Source organism: Dendropsophus ebraccatus, chromosome 14, assembly GCF_027789765.1.
Source record: "Dendropsophus ebraccatus isolate aDenEbr1 chromosome 14, aDenEbr1.pat, whole genome shotgun sequence".
Lineage (NCBI taxonomy): Eukaryota > Metazoa > Chordata > Amphibia > Anura > Hylidae > Dendropsophus > Dendropsophus ebraccatus.
The window spans coordinates 78,904,000-78,923,028 of NC_091467.1; the positions used below are offsets into that span (position 1 = coordinate 78,904,000).

At 35.1% G+C, this 19,029-nt stretch overlaps 1 pseudogene; it reads right to left on the minus strand.

Annotated features, from left to right (window-relative positions):
- LOC138771932 (protein-glutamine gamma-glutamyltransferase E-like) overlaps window positions 1-19,029 on the minus strand; it is an 82,255-nt pseudogene that overhangs the window by 33,189 nt on the left and 30,037 nt on the right.

Here is a 19,029-nt window from a genome sequence, read left to right on the forward strand (position 1 = left end):
GAAGGGATTTTTTTTCCAAATAACATACTTGGACAAAGGGTTGTTCTATCTTGCCCCTGGTCAATACTAAAAAACAGGAATTGTTTGGATTCTCTTTTATAACTTTATAAACTATGTACCTGTTACTTTACTGCCAACTTACCATTTTACTGCAGATGGGGTCATACGTATGCCTTACCATTGCACTGCAGATGGGGTCATACGTATGCCTTACCATTACACTGCAGATGGGGTCGTACGTATGCTATACCATTGCACTGCAGATGGGGTCATACGTATGCCTTACCATTGCACTGCAGATGGGGTCATACGTATGCTATACCATTACACTGCAGACTCTTGATGTTTCGGGTCATACGTATGCCTTACCATTACACTGCAGATGGGGTCATACGTATGCCTTACCATTACACTGCCGATGGGTCATACGTATGCTATACCATTACACTGCAAACTCTTGATGTTTGGGGTCATACGTATGCCTTACCATTACACTGCCGATGGGTCATACGTATGCTATACCATTACACTGCAAACTCTTGATGTTTGGGGTCATACACTATGCCTTACCATTACACTGCAGATGGGGTCATACGTATGCCTTACCATTGCACTGCAGACTCTTGATACTTGTTTGGGGTCACAGAGAAGAGGAAGATTCACTGTTGTTTGCTTCTGCAAAATGGTTAAACAGATCTGCAGAATTCCATCTTCAAACTGTATGAAATGAAAAGGAACAATAATCACCAATCTACAGCAATGGCAAATCTTGTAGGTTTATAGAGTGGAAGAAGAAGGTCCCACAAGGACAACCCCGTCTAGGCTAAGAATGCCCAGAAGAATATATTCCCCCACTGTTTTTGGCAGTATTACATAACTTGATAAAAATCCTCCTAATTATAATAATATAATACGACAGTTTTTTCAGCTCCTTTTATAGTTGGGTTTTATCTTCCTCTTAGTTTATAGTCGGTTACTTTTTATCCAGTGATTTATCTTCTCCTTAGTTTATAGTCGGTTACTTTTTATCCAGTGATTTATCTTCCTCTTAGTTTATAGTCGGTTACATTTTATCCAGTGATTTATCTTCTCCTTAGTTTATAGTCGGTTGCTTTTTATCCAGTGATTTATCTTCCTCTTAGTTTATAGTCGGTTACTTTTTATCCAGTGATTTATCTTCCTCTTAGTTTATAGTCGGTTACATTTTATCCAGTGATTTATCTTCCTCTTAGTTTATAGTCGGTTACTTTTCATCCAGTGATTTATCTTCCTCTTAGTTTATAGTCGGTTAATTTTTATCCAGTGATTTATCTTCCTCTTAGTTTATAGTCGGTTACTTTTCATTCAGTGATTTATCTTCCTCTTAGTTTATAGTCGGTTACTTTTCATCCAGTGATTTATCTTCTGGGAAGGACAATTCTATTTTGTAACCGATACGTTAGTAATACGCCGTTCTAAAGGTTCTACAAATGTCAAAATAAAACCGTGTGTGAAACGGTGGGGGAAAAGTGACAGTCTTTTTGTAAAAACTGGTCGTAATTAATGAGCATTTTTATTATTTTTATGCCTATATTTAATTGTGGCTAATTCCCGTAGACCTCATTGGAGCAGGTTATTATATTGAAAAAACAGCTGTATTTGGTATTATTATACTGTGTTTGACCATAGCCTCACATTATGCTTTATTACCTGCCCCAGGTTCCAACCCGTCTCCCCAATTCTGTTTTCATTTCCACAATACACAATGGTGCTGTCACTCAGGACGTATTCCTGCTTTTCTAGATCATCTTTCAGGTAGACGTCATCTTCTAAAAGGAGAAGTGAAGGACGAGAGACATGTATAAGGAAGAGACATGCGTAAGGACGAGAGACATGTATAAGGAAGAGACATGCGTAAGGACGAGAGACATGTATAAGGAAGAGACATGCGTAAGGATGAGAGACATGTATAAGGAAGAGACATGCGTAAGGACAAGAGACGTGTATAAGGAAGAGACATGCGTAAGGACAAGAGACGTGTATAAGGAAGAGACATGCGTAAGGATGAGAGACGTATATAAGGAAGAGACATGCGTAAGGATGAGAGACGTATATAAGGAAGAGACATGCGTAAGGACAAGAGACGTGTATAAGTAAGAGACATGCGTAAGGACAAGAGACGTGTATAAGGAAGAGACATGCGTAAGGACAAGAGACGTGTATAAGGAAGAGACATGCGTAAGGACAAGAGACGTGTATAAGGAAGAGACATGCGTAAGGACAAGAGACATGTATAAGGAAGAGACATGCGTAAGGACAAGAGACGTGTATAAGGAAGAGACATGCGTAAGGACAAGAGACGTGTATAAGGAAGAGACATGCGTAAGGAGAAGAGACGTGTATAAGGAAGAGACATGCGTAAGGACAAGAGACGTATATAAGGAAGAGACATGCGTAAGGACAAGAGACATGTATAAGGAAGAGACATGCGTAAGGATGAGACATGCGTAAGGACAAGAGACGTGTATAAGGAAGAGACATGCGTAAGGACAAGAGACGTATATAAGGAAGAGACATGCGTAAGGATGAGAGACATGTATAAGGAAGAGACATGCGTAAGGATGAGAGACATGTATAAGGAAGAGACATGCGTAAGGACAAGAGACATGTATAAGGAAGAGACATGCGTAAGGACAAGAGACGTGTATAAGGAAGAGACATGCGTAAGGATGAGAGACATGTATAAGGAAGAGAAATGCGTAAGGACAAGAGACGTGTATAAGGAAGAGACATGCGTAAGGACAAGAGACGTGTATAAGGAAGAGACATGCGTAAGGACAAGAGACATGTATAAGGAAGAGACATGCGTAAGGACAAGAGACATGTATAAGGAAGAGACATGCGTAAGGACGAGAGACATGTATAAGGAAGAGACATGCGTAAGGACAAGAGACGTGTATAAGGAAGAGACATGCGTAAGGACAAGAGACGTGTATAAGGAAGAGACACATGTATAAGGAAGAGACATGCGTAAGGATGAGAGACATGTATAAGGAAGAGAAATGCGTAAGGACAAGAGACGTGTATAAGGAAGAGACATGCGTAAGGACAAGAGACATGTATAAGGAAGAGACATGCGTAAGGACAAGAGACATGTATAAGGAAGAGACATGCGTAAGGATGAGAGACATGTATAAGGAAGAGACATGCGTAAGGACAAGAGACGTGTATAAGGAAGAGACATGCGTAAGGACAAGAGACGTGTATAAGGAAGAGACATGCGTAAGGACAAGAGACGTGTATAAGGAAGAGACATGCGTAAGGACAAGAGACGTATATAAGGAAGAGACATGCGTAAGGACAAGAGACATGTATAAGGAAGAGACATGCGTAAGGATGAGACATGCGTAAGGACAAGAGACGTGTATAAGGAAGAGACATGCGTAAGGACAAGAGACGTATATAAGGAAGAGACATGCGTAAGGATGAGAGACATGTATAAGGAAGAGACATGCGTAAGGATGAGAGACATGTATAAGGAAGAGACATGCGTAAGGATGAGAGACATGTATAAGGAAGAGACATGCGTAAGGACAAGAGACATGTATAAGGAAGAGACATGCGTAAGGATGAGAGACATGTATAAGGAAGAGACATGCGTAAGGATGAGAGACATGTATAAGGAAGAGAAATGCGTAAGGACAAGAGACGTGTATAAGGAAGAGACATGCGGAAGGACAAGAGACATGTATAAGGAAGAGACATGCGTAAGGACAAGAGACGTGTATAAGTAAGAGACATGCGTAAGGACAAGAGACGTGTATAAGGAAGAGACGTGCGTAAGGACAAGAGACGTGTATAAGGAAGAGAAATGCTTAAGGATAAGAGACGTGTATAAGGAAGAGACATGCGTAAGGACAAGAGAGGAATACAAGGAAGAGACCTATATAGGGACAAGTGACTGTTATATTGGTTCTGTAGTTACTGTATTTGTTTTAGCTCTAGATAGACAATAGATAGATAGATAGATAGATAGATAGGAGATAGATAGATAGGAGATAGATAGATAGGAGATAGATAGATAGGAGATAGATAGATAGGAGATAGATAGATAGATAGATAGATAGATAGGAGATAGATAGATAGGAGATAGATAGATAGATAGATAGATAGATAGATAGATAGGAGATAGATAGATAGGAGATAGATAGATAGATAGATAGGAGATAGATAGGAGATAGATAGATAGGAGATAGATAGATAGGAGATAGATAGATAGATAGATAGATAGATAGGAGATAGATAGATAGGAGATAGATAGATAGGAGATAGATAGATAGATAGATAGATAGATAGATAGATAGATAGGAGATAGATAGATAGGAGATAGATAGATAGGAGATAGATAGATAGGAGATAGATAGATAGATAGATAGATAGATAGATAGATAGGAGATAGATAGATAGATAGGAGATAGATAGATAGATAGATAGATAGATAGATAGATAGATAGGAGATAGATAGATAGATAGATAGATAGATAGATAGATAGATAGGAGATAGATAGATAGGAGATAGATAGATAGATAGATAGATAGGAGATAGATAGATAGATAGATAGATAGATAGATAGATAGGAGATAGATAGATAGATAGGAGATAGATAGATAGATAGATAGATAGATAGATAGATAGGAGATAGATAGGAGATAGATAGATAGATAGATAGATAGATAGATAGGAGATAGATAGATAGATAGGAGATAGATAGATAGATAGAAGACTATAGATAGATAGAAGACTATAGATAGATACAAGACTATAGATAGATAGATAGATAGGAGACTATAGATAGATAGATAGATAGATAGAAGACTATAGATAGATAGGAGACTATAGATAGATAGAAGACTATAGATAGATAGAAGACTATAGATAGAAGACTATAGATAGATAGAAGACTATAGATAGATAGAAGACTATAGATAGAAGACTATAGATAGATAGGAGACTATAGATAGATAGGAGACTATAGATAAATAGAAGACTATAGATAGATAGGAGACTATAGATAGATAGATAGATAGATAGATAGGAGACTATAGATAGATAGATAGAAGACTATAGATAGATAGATAGATAGAAGACTATAGATAGATAGGAGACTATAGATAGATAGAAGACTATAGATAGATAGATAGATAGGAGACTATAGATAGACAGATAGATAGATAGATAGATAGAAGACTATAGATAGATAGGAGACTATAGATAGATAGATAGATAGAAGACTATAGATAGATAGAAGACTATAGATAGATAGGAGACTATAGATAGATAGAAGACTATAGATAGATAGAAGACTATAGATAGATAGAAGACTATAGATAGAAGACTATAGATAGATAGAAGACTATAGATAGATAGATAGATAGATAGGAGACTATAGATAGATAGAAGACTATAGATAGATAGGAGACTATAGATAGATAGAAGACTATAGATAGATAGGAGACTATAGATAGATAGGAGACTATAGATAGATAGGAGACTATAGATAGATAGAAGACTATAGATAGATAGGGGACTATAGATAGATAGATAGATAGATAGATAGATAGATAGAAGACTATAGATAGATAGGAGACTATAGATAGATAGAAGACTATAGATAGATAGGAGACTATAGATAGATAGAAGACTATAGATAGATAGGAGACTATAGATAGATAGAAGACTATAGATAGATAGAAGACTATAGATAGATAGGAGACTATAGATAGATAGAAGACTATAGATAGATAGAAGACTATAGATAGATAGGAGACTATAGATAGATAGAAGACTATAGATAGATAGAAGACTATAGATAGATAGGAGACTATAGATAGATAGAAGACTATAGATAGATAGAAGACTATAGATAGATAGAAGACTATAGATAGATAGAAGACTATAGATAGAAGACTATAGATAGATAGAAGACTATAGATAGATAGATAGATAGATAGATAGGAGACTATAGATAGATAGAAGACTATAGATAGATAGGAGACTATAGATAGATAGGAGACTATAGATAGATAGGAGACTATAGATAGATAGAAGACTATAGATAGATAGGAGACTATAGATAGATAGAAGACTATAGATAGATAGGAGACTATAGATAGATAGAAGACTATAGATAGATAGGAGACTATAGATAGATAGAAGACTATAGATAGATAGAAGACTATAGATAGATAGAAGACTATAGATAGATAGATAGATAGATAGATAGATAGAAGACTATAGATAGATAGATAGAAGACTATAGATAGATAGGAGACTATAGATAGATAGAAGACTATAGATAGATAGGAGACTATAGATAGATAGGAGACTATAGATAGATAGAAGACTATAGATAGATAGGAGACTATAGATAGATAGAAGACTATAGATAGATAGGAGACTATAGATAGATAGAAGACTATAGATAGATAGAAGACTATAGATAGATAGGAGACTATAGATAGATAGAAGACTATAGATAGATAGGAGACTATAGATAGATAGAAGACTATAGATAGATAGAAGACTATAGATAGATAGAAGACTATAGATAGATAGATAGATAGATAGATAGATAGATAGAAGACTATAGATAGATAGATAGAAGACTATAGATAGATAGGAGACTATAGATAGATAGAAGACTATAGATAGATAGAAGACTATAGATAGATAGGAGACTATAGATAGACAGATAGATAGATAGATAGATAGATAGATAGAAGACTATAGATAGATAGGAGACTATAGATAGATAGATAGATAGAAGACTATAGATAGATAGGAGACTATAGATAGATAGAAGACTATAGATAGATAGAAGACTATAGATAGAAGACTATAGATAGATAGAAGACTATAGATAAATAGAAGACTATAGATAGATAGAAGACTATAGATAGATAGATAGATAGAAGACTATAGATAGATAGAAGACTATAGATAGATAGAAGACTATAGATAGATAGGAGACTATAGATAGATAGATAGATAGATAGATAGAAGACTATAGATAGATAGAAGACTATAGATAGATAGAAGACTATAGATAGATAGATAGACTATAGATAGATAGAAGACTATAGATAGATAGAAGACTAAAGATAGAAGACTATAGATAGGAGACTATAGATAGATAGAAGACTATAGATAGATAGATAGATAGATAGATAGATAGATAGAAGACTATAGATAGATAGGAGACTATAGATAGATAGATAGATAGACAGACAGATAGATAGATAGATAGATAGAAGACTATAGATAGATAGATAGAAGACTATAGATAGATAGAAGACTATAGATAGATAGAAGACTATAGATAGATAGATAGATAGATAGATAGAAGACTATAGATAGATAGATAGATAGAAGACTATAGATAGATAGGAGACTATAGATAGATAGAAGACTATAGATAGATAGAAGACTATAGATAGATAGAAGACTATAGATAGATAGGAGACTATAGATAGTCAGATAGATAGATAGATAGATAGATAGATAGAAGACTATAGATAGATAGGAGACTATAGATAGATAGATAGATAGAAGACTATAGATAGATAGAAGACTATAGATAGATAGAAGACTATAGATAGATAGGAGACTATAGATAGAAGACTATAGATAGATAGGAGACTATAGATAGATAGAAGACTATAGATAGATAGATAGATAGATAGAAGACTATAGATAGATAGATAGATAGATAGATAGAAGACTATAGATAGATAGGAGATAGATAGATAGATAGGGGACTATAGATAGATAGAAGACTATAGATAGATAGAAGACTATAGATAGAAGACTATACATAGATAGAAGACTATAGATAGATAGGAGACTATAGATAGATAGATAGATAGATAGATAGATAGATAGAAGACTATAGATAGATAGAAGACTATAGATAGATAGGAGACTATAGATAGATAGGAGACTATAGATAGATAGGGGACTATAGATAGATAGAAGACTATAGATAGAAGACTATAGATAGATAGAACACTATAGATAGATAGAAGACTATAGATAGATAGATAGAAGACTATAGATAGATAGATAGAAGACTATAGATAGATAGATAGAACACTATAGATAGATAGAAGACTATAGATAGATAGAAGACTATAGATAGATAGAAGACTATAGATAGATAGATAGAAGACTATAGATAGATAGATAGAAGACTATAGATAGATAGATAGAAGACTATAGATACATAGATAGAAGACTATAGATAGATAGATAGAAGACTATAGATAGATAGAACACTATAGATAGATAGAAGACTATAGATAGATAGATAGAAGACTATAGATAGATAGGACATAGATAGATAGATAGATAGGGGACTATAGATAGAAGACTATAGATAGATAGAAGACTATAGATAGATAGGAGACTATAGATAGATAGAAGACTATAGATAGATAGGAGACTATAGATAGATAGATAGATAGATAGATAGGAGACTATAGATAGATAGGAGACTATAGATAGATAGAAGACTATAGATAGATAGGAGACTATAGATAGATAGATAGATAGAAGACTATAGATAGAAGACTATAGATAGATAGGAGACTATAGATAGATAGATAGATAGAAGACTATAGATAGATAGAAGACTATAGATAGATAGAAGACTATAGATAGATAGGAGACTATAGATAGATAGATAGATAGATAGATAGATAGAAGACTATAGATAGATAGGAGACTATAGATAGATAGATAGATAGAAGACTATAGATAGATAGAAGACTATAGATAGATAGATAGATAGAAGACTATAGATAGATAGAAGACTATAGATAGATAGGAGACTATAGATAGATAGAAGACTATAGATAGATAGGAGACTATAGATAGAAGACTATAGATAGATAGAAGACTATAGATAGATAGAAGACTATAGATAGATAGATAGATAGATAGATAGATAGATAGATAGGAGACTATAGATAGATAGATAGGAGACTATAGATAGATAGAAGACTATAGATAGATAGAAGACTATAGATAGATAGAAGACTATAGATAGATAGGAGACTATAGATAGAAGACTATAGATAGATAGAAGACTATAGATAGATAGAAGACTATAGATAGATAGAAGACTATAGATAGATAGGAGACTATAGATAGAAGACTATAGATAGATAGAAGACTATAGATAGATAGAAGACTATAGATAGATAGATAGATAGATAGATAGATAGATAGATAGATAGGAGACTATAGATAGATAGATAGGAGACTATAGATAGATAGAAGACTATAGATAGATAGAAGACTATAGATAGATAGATAGATAGATAGATAGGAGACTATAGATAGATAGAAGACTATAGATAGATAGGAGACTATAGATAGAAGACTATAGATAGATAGATAGATAGATAGATAGATAGGAGACTATAGATAGATAGAAGACTATAGATAGATAGGAGACTATAGATAGGAGACTATAGATAGATAGAAGACTATAGATAGATAGAAGACTATAGATAGATAGAAGACTATAGATAGATAGGAGACTATAGATAGATAGATAGATAGATAGAAGACTATAGATAGATAGGAGACTATAGATAGATAGAAGACTATAGATAGATAGGAGACTATAGATAGATAGAAGACTATAGATAGATAGGAGACTATAGATAGATAGAAGACTATAGATAGATAGAAGACTATAGATAGATAGGAGACTATAGATAGAAGACTATAGATAGATAGATAGATAGATAGATAGATAGGAGATAGATAGATAGGAGATAGATAGATAGATAGATAGGAGATAGATAGGAGATAGATAGATAGATAGATAGATAGATAGATAGATAGGAGATAGATAGATAGATAGATAGATAGATAGGAGATAGATAGATAGATAGATAGATAGATAGGAGATAGATAGGAGATAGATAGGAGATAGATAGATAGATAGATAGATAGATAGATAGATAGATAGATAGATAGGAGACTATAGATAGATAGGAGACTATAGATAGATAGAAGACTATAGATAGATAGATAGATAGATAGATAGGAGACTATAGATAGATAGATAGAAGACTATAGATAGATAGAAGACTATAGATAGATAGAAGACTATAGATAGATAGATAGATAGAAGACTATAGATAGATAGGAGACTATAGATAGATAGATCGGAGATAGATAGATAGATAGATAGATAGGAGATAGATAGATAGGAGATAGATAGATAGATAGATAGATAGGAGATAGATAGGAGATAGATAGATAGATAGATAGATAGGAGATAGATAGATAGATAGATAGATAGATAGATAGATAGATAGGAGATAGATAGATAGATAGATAGGAGATAGATAGATAGATAGATAGATAGATAGGAGATAGATAGATAGATAGGAGATAGATAGATAGATAGATAGATAGATAGGAGATAGATAGATAGATAGATAGATAGATAGGAGATAGATAGATAGGAGATAGATAGATAGATAGATAGATAGGAGATAGATAGATAGATAGGAGATAGATAGATAGATAGATAGGAGATAGATAGATAGATAGATAGATAGATAGGAGATAGATAGGAGATAGATAGATAGATAGATAGATAGGAGATAGATAGATAGATAGGAGATAGATAGATAGATAGATAGGAGATAGATAGATAGATAGATAGGAGATAGATAGATAGATAGATAGATAGATAGATAGATAGATAGAAAGATAGATACCAAAACGATATCTTGGAGCAGCACAACTGAAGTCGCTGAGTTGGGTGCCAGCAGGTATAGTCTTGACAAGACTTGCTTGATAGATATAGAAATCGCCCACAGCACACCGGTCGTATCAAAGAAAAGTGAATTTATTTCATTGTGAAACAGCACAGCAAACAGTTACATAGCGACGTTTCGACAACCTCCGTCGTCTTTTTCAAGCATAATAACATAGTGAATATCAGACCTTCTTATACAGGTGAATTAATTAGTGTGAATCCATGATTGGTGTAGAAAGTGCACGTGATTAAGGTTTGTCTAGCAAACATCATTTCATTTACATATTATAAAAACAGTTATATCAGTGTTTATACATGTGTATAAAAAAGTGAATAAAAATAGAAATAGAAAAAGCTCGAGCCAGACGGCGAGTACATAGTAAGTCCATAGGTGAATATAAATAGTTAAATTCAGTTGAAGCAGGCTTCATCTCACCACCCATAGAGTCAGAGATCGAACCAGGGCAGCTGTCAGCTGGATCATGTTGATGTTCAAACAACAAGACACCCATCAGAGTCAGGTGTAGGAGGAGCATGATAGGAGTAGTAGTGCTGGTGTTGCTCAGTCAGTTCAGTGATAGATCGCATCACCCCAGCGGTAAAAAACACGCCAGTACCGCAATCTGTAAACACCGGTCTAACTTACCAGCCAACACGCATATCATAATTATATACACAGTTATACGCATTAGGCATTTCGTAATAAACATAGGCAATATTCGGTACTTGGGACGAATTCTTAGGGAAGTGCAACACCCCAGATCATGCATTGTGTTCCGGTACCGCATCCTCCCGTCGTCCTGTGGCCACTCCAAGCCCCTTTCCCAGAAATCACTCTATGTTGCCCAACATGCTAAAATCGCTGTGTGTGAATAGTGGCAAGCAACTCTCAACTTGATAATTTCAAATGCTGCCTCAAATCCTCTTTAAGAGGGAATAAATGCTACCTCGGTACTTATTAAAGATGCCTCGGTTCCTCTTTACATCAGTAGGTGGTGAGTGAGTCCGCTTCATAACTTCATACATTATCTAAAAAAGAAAATATAAATATTAGTAAGATACAATAAATTATATAGAAGATCCAATATGTATAAATTTCCACCCTGGATTAGTTAGTCAAGGCTACAGGAGAGACCCAGTACGTACACATCTCATCTAGTTGTGTGTTTAGATGTTTTGTATTCCACATTGAGTCCGTCCGGACCCAATGCGTCAGTCTTGAATATCCACTGCAGTTCTCTTTTATGTAGTGCAAGTTGTCGATCGCCCCCTCGTGCAGGCATATCAATTCTGTCCACTATCATACATTTAAGATCGTTCTCATTATGTTTGGCCTCAGTAAAATGTTTGGAGACTGGAAGATCCATTTTTTGTTTCCTGATACTATACCGATGTTGTGTTAATCTGGTTCTGAAATCCCATGTAGTCTCACCTACATAAATTTTTTTACAGGGACACCACAAAATGTATACCACATAATCAGATTTACAGTTGAGATAATGTCTAATCTTATACTCTTGTTTTGTTTTAGGATGAATGAAACTCGGACCTTTTACCAAATACCTGCAGGTCACGCAACCCAGGCAAGGAAAACAACCTAAGTTACGCGATCCCAGGTAAGTTTGTGTGTCTTTTTTCTTTTTAGAGATATCCGTTTTTACTAGTTTGTCACGTAAATTTTTACCCCGTCTATAGGATAAGAGAGGAGGGGTTTGAAATTCTGGGATTCCCGGGAAGCTGTGTTTTACCATGGACCAATGTTTATTTATTATATGTCCAATTTTAGGGGATACATGTGTGTACGTAGATACAAAAGGGACTCTAGCCGGTTTATCATTTCTCCTTCCACCTGTCAGTAGAGTTTCTCGTTCAATTTCTGTCACACTTGTTTTACAGTCTCTAAGTAATTGCTTAGGGTACCCCCTTTCCCTAAATTGTTGGGTCATCTGATCTAAAGTTATTTCTAGGTCATCAGTTTTTTCCACTATTCTCTTGGCTCTTATCATCTGACTCTTTGGAAGAGATCTAATCATCTTCCCTGGATGGCAACTGTTGTACAATAGTGTATTATTACAGTCAGTCGGTTTTGTGAAAAGGTTAGGTACCAATCTATTGTTCTCCAAGGTCATATGTATGTCCAAAAAATTCATTTTTGAATCACTACATGTACAGGTAAATTTTATGGTGTCATCAATATTATTCAGCATAGATGTAAATGTGTCTAAATCCGTGCGGTCGCCAGTCCAGACCACGAAGATGTCGTCGATGTAGCGCCACCAGGCCAGCACATGCTGGAACTGGTGGGCCACATAGACGCTCTCCTCCTCAATGGATGTCATGACCAAATTTGCGAACGTGGGGGCTACATTAGCCCCCATCGCCACGCCACGTGTCTGTAAATACATTTTATCATCAAAACTAAAATAATTGTTGGTTAGATTCAATTCAAGGAGTCGCAACACAAAATCCTGTTCTTTCGGTGTTAGATGTAATTTAGGTAACATTTTCTCAATCACTTTCTATCGTGGTTATGGACAGGGAAGATTATTTGAATGAAGCTTACCGTCAATTGCGGGACACACAGGTATATAGAGAGCTAGCAGGGGATCCGAAATTTAAAATTGCCGCATCTATAGAGGTGATATTGCAGGAGGCCCTGCGACATGACATTATAGATGAGAAAACTTGTGAATATCTGACTATTATACATCCCAAATTACCAATGCTATATCTATTACCCAAAATTCACAAGAATGTGGAGCACCCTCCGGGGAGACCTATTGTCTCCGGACGGGACTCCATATGGAGTCACATTTCCATTTACTTGGATGGGATTTTGAGACCTCTTGTATTGGAATCAAAGTCCTATCTAAGAGACTCTACACAATTTCTTAATTATATCAAGAATTTAGATATACCTGATGGTGCTCTGTTGGTGACGTTTGACGTGGTTAGCCTGTATACATCTATTAGACTGGACATGGGCCTAAAAGTGATTGAGAAAATGTTACCTAAATTACATCTAACACCGAAAGAACAGGATTTTGTGTTGCGACTCCTTGAATTGAATCTAACCAACAATTATTTTAGTTTTGATGATAAAATGTATTTACAGACACGTGGCGTGGCGATGGGGGCTAATGTAGCCCCCACGTTCGCAAATTTGGTCATGACATCCATTGAGGAGGAGAGCGTCTATGTGGCCCACCAGTTCCAGCATGTGCTGGCCTGGTGGCGCTACATCGACGACATCTTCGTGGTCTGGACTGGCGACCGCACGGATTTAGACACATTTACATCTATGCTGAATAATATTGATGACACCATAAAATTTACCTGTACATGTAGTGATTCAAAAATGAATTTTTTGGACATACATATGACCTTGGAGAACAATAGATTGGTACCTAACCTTTTCACAAAACCGACTGACTGTAATAATACACTATTGTACAACAGTTGCCATCCAGGGAAGATGATTAGATCTCTTCCAAAGAGTCAGATGATAAGAGCCAAGAGAATAGTGGAAAAAACTGATGACCTAGAAATAACTTTAGATCAGATGACCCAACAATTTAGGGAAAGGGGGTACCCTAAGCAATTACTTAGAGACTGTAAAACAAGTGTGACAGAAATTGAACGAGAAACTCTACTGACAGGTGGAAGGAGAAATGATAAACCGGCTAGAGTCCCTTTTGTATCTACGTACACACATGTATCCCCTAAAATTGGACATATAATAAATAAACATTGGTCCATGGTAAAACACAGCTTCCCGGGAATCCCAGAATTTCAAACCCCTCCTCTCTTATCCTATAGACGGGGTAAAAATTTACGTGACAAACTAGTAAAAACGGATATCTCTAAAAAGAAAAAAGACACACAAACTTACCTGGGATCGCGTAACTTAGGTTGTTTTCCTTGCCTGGGTTGCGTGACCTGCAGGTATTTGGTAAAAGGTCCGAGTTTCATTCATCCTAAAACAAAACAAGAGTATAAGATTAGACATTATCTCAACTGTAAATCTGATTATGTGGTATACATTTTGTGGTGTCCCTGTAAAAAAATTTATGTAGGTGAGACTACATGGGATTTCAGAACCAGATTAACACAACATCGGTATAGTATCAGGAAACAAAAAATGGATCTTCCAGTCTCCAAACATTTTACTGAGGCCAAACATAATGAGAACGATCTTAAATGTATGATAGTGGACAGAATTGATATGCCTGCACGAGGGGGCGATCGACAACTTGCACTACATAAAAGAGAACTGCAGTGGATATTCAAGACTGACGCATTGGGTCCGGACGGACTCAATGTGGAATACAAAACATCTAAACACACAACTAGATGAGATGTGTACGTACTGGGTCTCTCCTGTAGCCTTGACTAACTAATCCAGGGTGGAAATTTATACATATTGGATCTTCTATATAATTTATTGTATCTTACTAATATTTATATTTTCTTTTTTAGATAATGTATGAAGTTATGAAGCGGACTCACTCACCACCTACTGATGTAAAGAGGAACCGAGGCATCTTTAATAAGTACCGAGGTAGCATTTATTCCCTCTTAAAGAGGATTTGAGGCAGCATTTGAAATTATCAAGTTGAGAGTTGCTTGCCACTATTCACACACAGCGATTTTAGCATGTTGGGCAACATAGAGTGATTTCTGGGAAAGGGGCTTGGAGTGGCCACAGGACGACGGAAGGATGCGGTACCGGAACACAATGCATGATCTGGGGTGTTGCACTTCCCTAAGAATTCGTCCCAAGTACCGAATATTGCCTATGTTTATTACGAAATGCCTAATGCGTATAACTGTGTATATAATTATGATATGCGTGTTGGCTGGTAAGTTAGACCGGTGTTTACAGATTGCGGTACTGGCGTGTTTTTTACCGCTGGGGTGATGCGATCTATCACTGAACTGACTGAGCAACACCAGCACTACTACTCCTATCATGCTCCTCCTACACCTGACTCTGATGGGTGTCTTGTTGTTTGAACATCAACATGATCCAGCTGACAGCTGCCCTGGTTCGATCTCTGACTCTATGGGTGGTGAGATGAAGCCTGCTTCAACTGAATTTAACTATTTATATTCACCTATGGACTTACTATGTACTCGCCGTCTGGCTCGAGCTTTTTCTATTTCTATTTTTATTCACTTTTTTATACACATGTATAAACACTGATATAACTGTTTTTATAATATGTAAATGAAATGATGTTTGCTAGACAAACCTTAATCACGTGCACTTTCTACACCAATCATGGATTCACACTAATTAATTCACCTGTATAAGAAGGTCTGATATTCACTATGTTATTATGCTTAAAAAAAACGACGGAGGTTGTCGAAACGTCGCTATGTAACTGTTTGCTGTGCTGTTTCACAATGAAATAAATTCACTTTTCTTTGATACGACCGGTGTGCTGTGGGCGATTTCTATATCTAGATAGATAGATAGATAGATAGGAGATAGATAGATAGGAGATAGATAGGAGATAGATAGATAGATAGGAGATAGATAGATAGATAGATAGATAGGAGATAGATAGATAGATAGGAGATAGATAGGAGATAGATAGGAGATAGATAGATAGGAGATAGATAGGAGATAGATAGATAGATAGGAGATAGATAGATAGATAGATAGATAGATAGATAGATAGATAGGAGATAGGTAGGAGATAGATAGATAGATAGATAGATAGATAGATAGAAGATAGATAGATAGATAGATAGATAGATAGGAGATAGATAGATAGATAGATAGATAGATAGATAGATAGATAGATAGATAGGAGATAGATAGGAGATAGATAGATAGATAGATAGGAGATAGATAGATAGATAGAAGATAGATAGATAGATAGATAGATAGATAGATAGATAGATAGGAGATAGATAGATAGATAGATAGATAGATAGATAGGAGATAGATAGGAGATAGATAGATAGATAGGAGATAGATAGATAGATAGATAGATAGATAGATAGATAGGAGATAGATAGATAGGAGACTATAGATAGATAGAAGACTATAGATAGATAGATAGATAGATAGATAGATAGATAGATAGAAGACTATAGATAGATAGATCGGAGATAGATAGATAGATAGATAGATAGATAGATAGATAGGAGATAGATAGATAGGAGATAGATAGATAGATAGATAGATAGATAGATAGATAGGAGATAGATAGGAGATAGATAGATAGATAGATAGATAGATAGATAGATAGGAGATAGATAGATAGATAGATAGATAGATAGATAGATAGGAGATAGATAGATAGATAGATAGATAGATAGATAGATAGGAGATAGATAGATAGGAGATAGATAGATAGGAGACTATAGATAGATAGAAGACTATAGATAGATAGATAGATAGATAGATAGATAGATAGATAGATAGATAGAAGACTATAGATAGATAGAAGACTATAGATAGATAGATCGGAGATAGATAGATAGATAGATAGATAGGAGATAGATAGATAGGAGATAGATAGATAGGAGATAGATAGGAGATAGATAGATAGATAGGAGATAGATAGATAGATAGATAGATAGATAGATAGATAGATAGATAGGAGATAGATAGATAGATAGATAGGAGATAGATAGATAGGAGACTATAGATAGATAGAAGACTATAGATAGATAGATAGGAGATAGATAGATAGGAGATAGATAGGAGATAGATAGGAGATAGATAGATAGATAGATAGGAGATAGATAGATAGGAGACTATAGATAGATAGAAGACTATAGATAGAAGACTATAGATAGATAGAAGACTATAGATAGATAGATAGATAGAAAGATAGATAGAAGACTATAGATAGATAGGAGACTATAGATAGATAGATCGGAGATAGATAGATAGATAGATAGATAGATAGATAGATAGATAGGAGATAGATAGATAGATAGGAGATAGATAGGAGATAGATAGATAGGAGATAGATAGATAGATAGATAGATAGATAGATAGATAGATAGATAGATAGGAGATAGATAGATAGATAGATAGGAGATAGATAGATAGATAGATAGATAGATAGATAGGAGATAGATAGATAGATAGATAGGAGATAGATAGATAGATAGATAGGAGATAGATAGATAGATAGATAGATAGATAGGAGATAGATAGATAGATAGATAGATAGATAGATAGATAGATAGATAGGAGATAGATAGATAGGAGATAGATAGATAGATAGATAGATAGATAGATAGGAGATAGATAGGAGATAGATAGATAGATAGGAGATAGATAGATAGATAGATAGATAGGAGATAGATAGATAGGAGACTATAGATAGATAGAAGACTATAGATAGATAGATAGATAGATAGAAGACTATAGATAGATAGAAGACTATAGATAGATAGATCGGAGATAGATAGATAGATAGATAGATAGATAGATAGATAGATAGATAGGAGATAGATAGATAGGAGATAGATAGATAGATAGATAGATAGGAGATAGATAGGAGATAGATAGATAGATAGATAGATAGATAGGAGATAGATAGATAGATAGATAGGAGATAGATAGATAGGACTCCGATGGACTCCGATACCCCAACCCCGATAGGTCATGGACTCCAATACCCCGACCCTGAATGTATTCCCCCCCCCCCCACCATCATGATACATCATGAACCCCTGTACACCGACCCCGGGTGAATCCCATTTCCTCAACTCCCTATTCTCCCCATGCTTTGGCAATGCTAATGTGTAACTTGGACCTGCCAATAAAGCTTTTTTGATTTGATTTGATTTGATTTGATAGGAGATAGATAGATAGGAGACTATAGATAGATAGAAGACTATAGATAGATAGATAGATAGATAGATAGAAGACTATAGATAGATAGATCGGAGATAGATAGATAGATAGATAGATAGATAGATAGATAGATAGATAGGAGATAGATAGATAGGAGATAGATAGATAGGAGATAGATAGGAGATAGATAGATAGATAGGAGATAGATAGATAGATAGATAGATAGATAGGAGATAGATAGATAGATAGATAGATAGGAGATAGATAGATAGGAGACTATAGATAGATACATAGATAGATAGATAGGAGATAGATAGATAGGAGATAGATAGATAGGAGATAGATAGGAGATAGATAGGAGATAGATAGATAGATAGATAG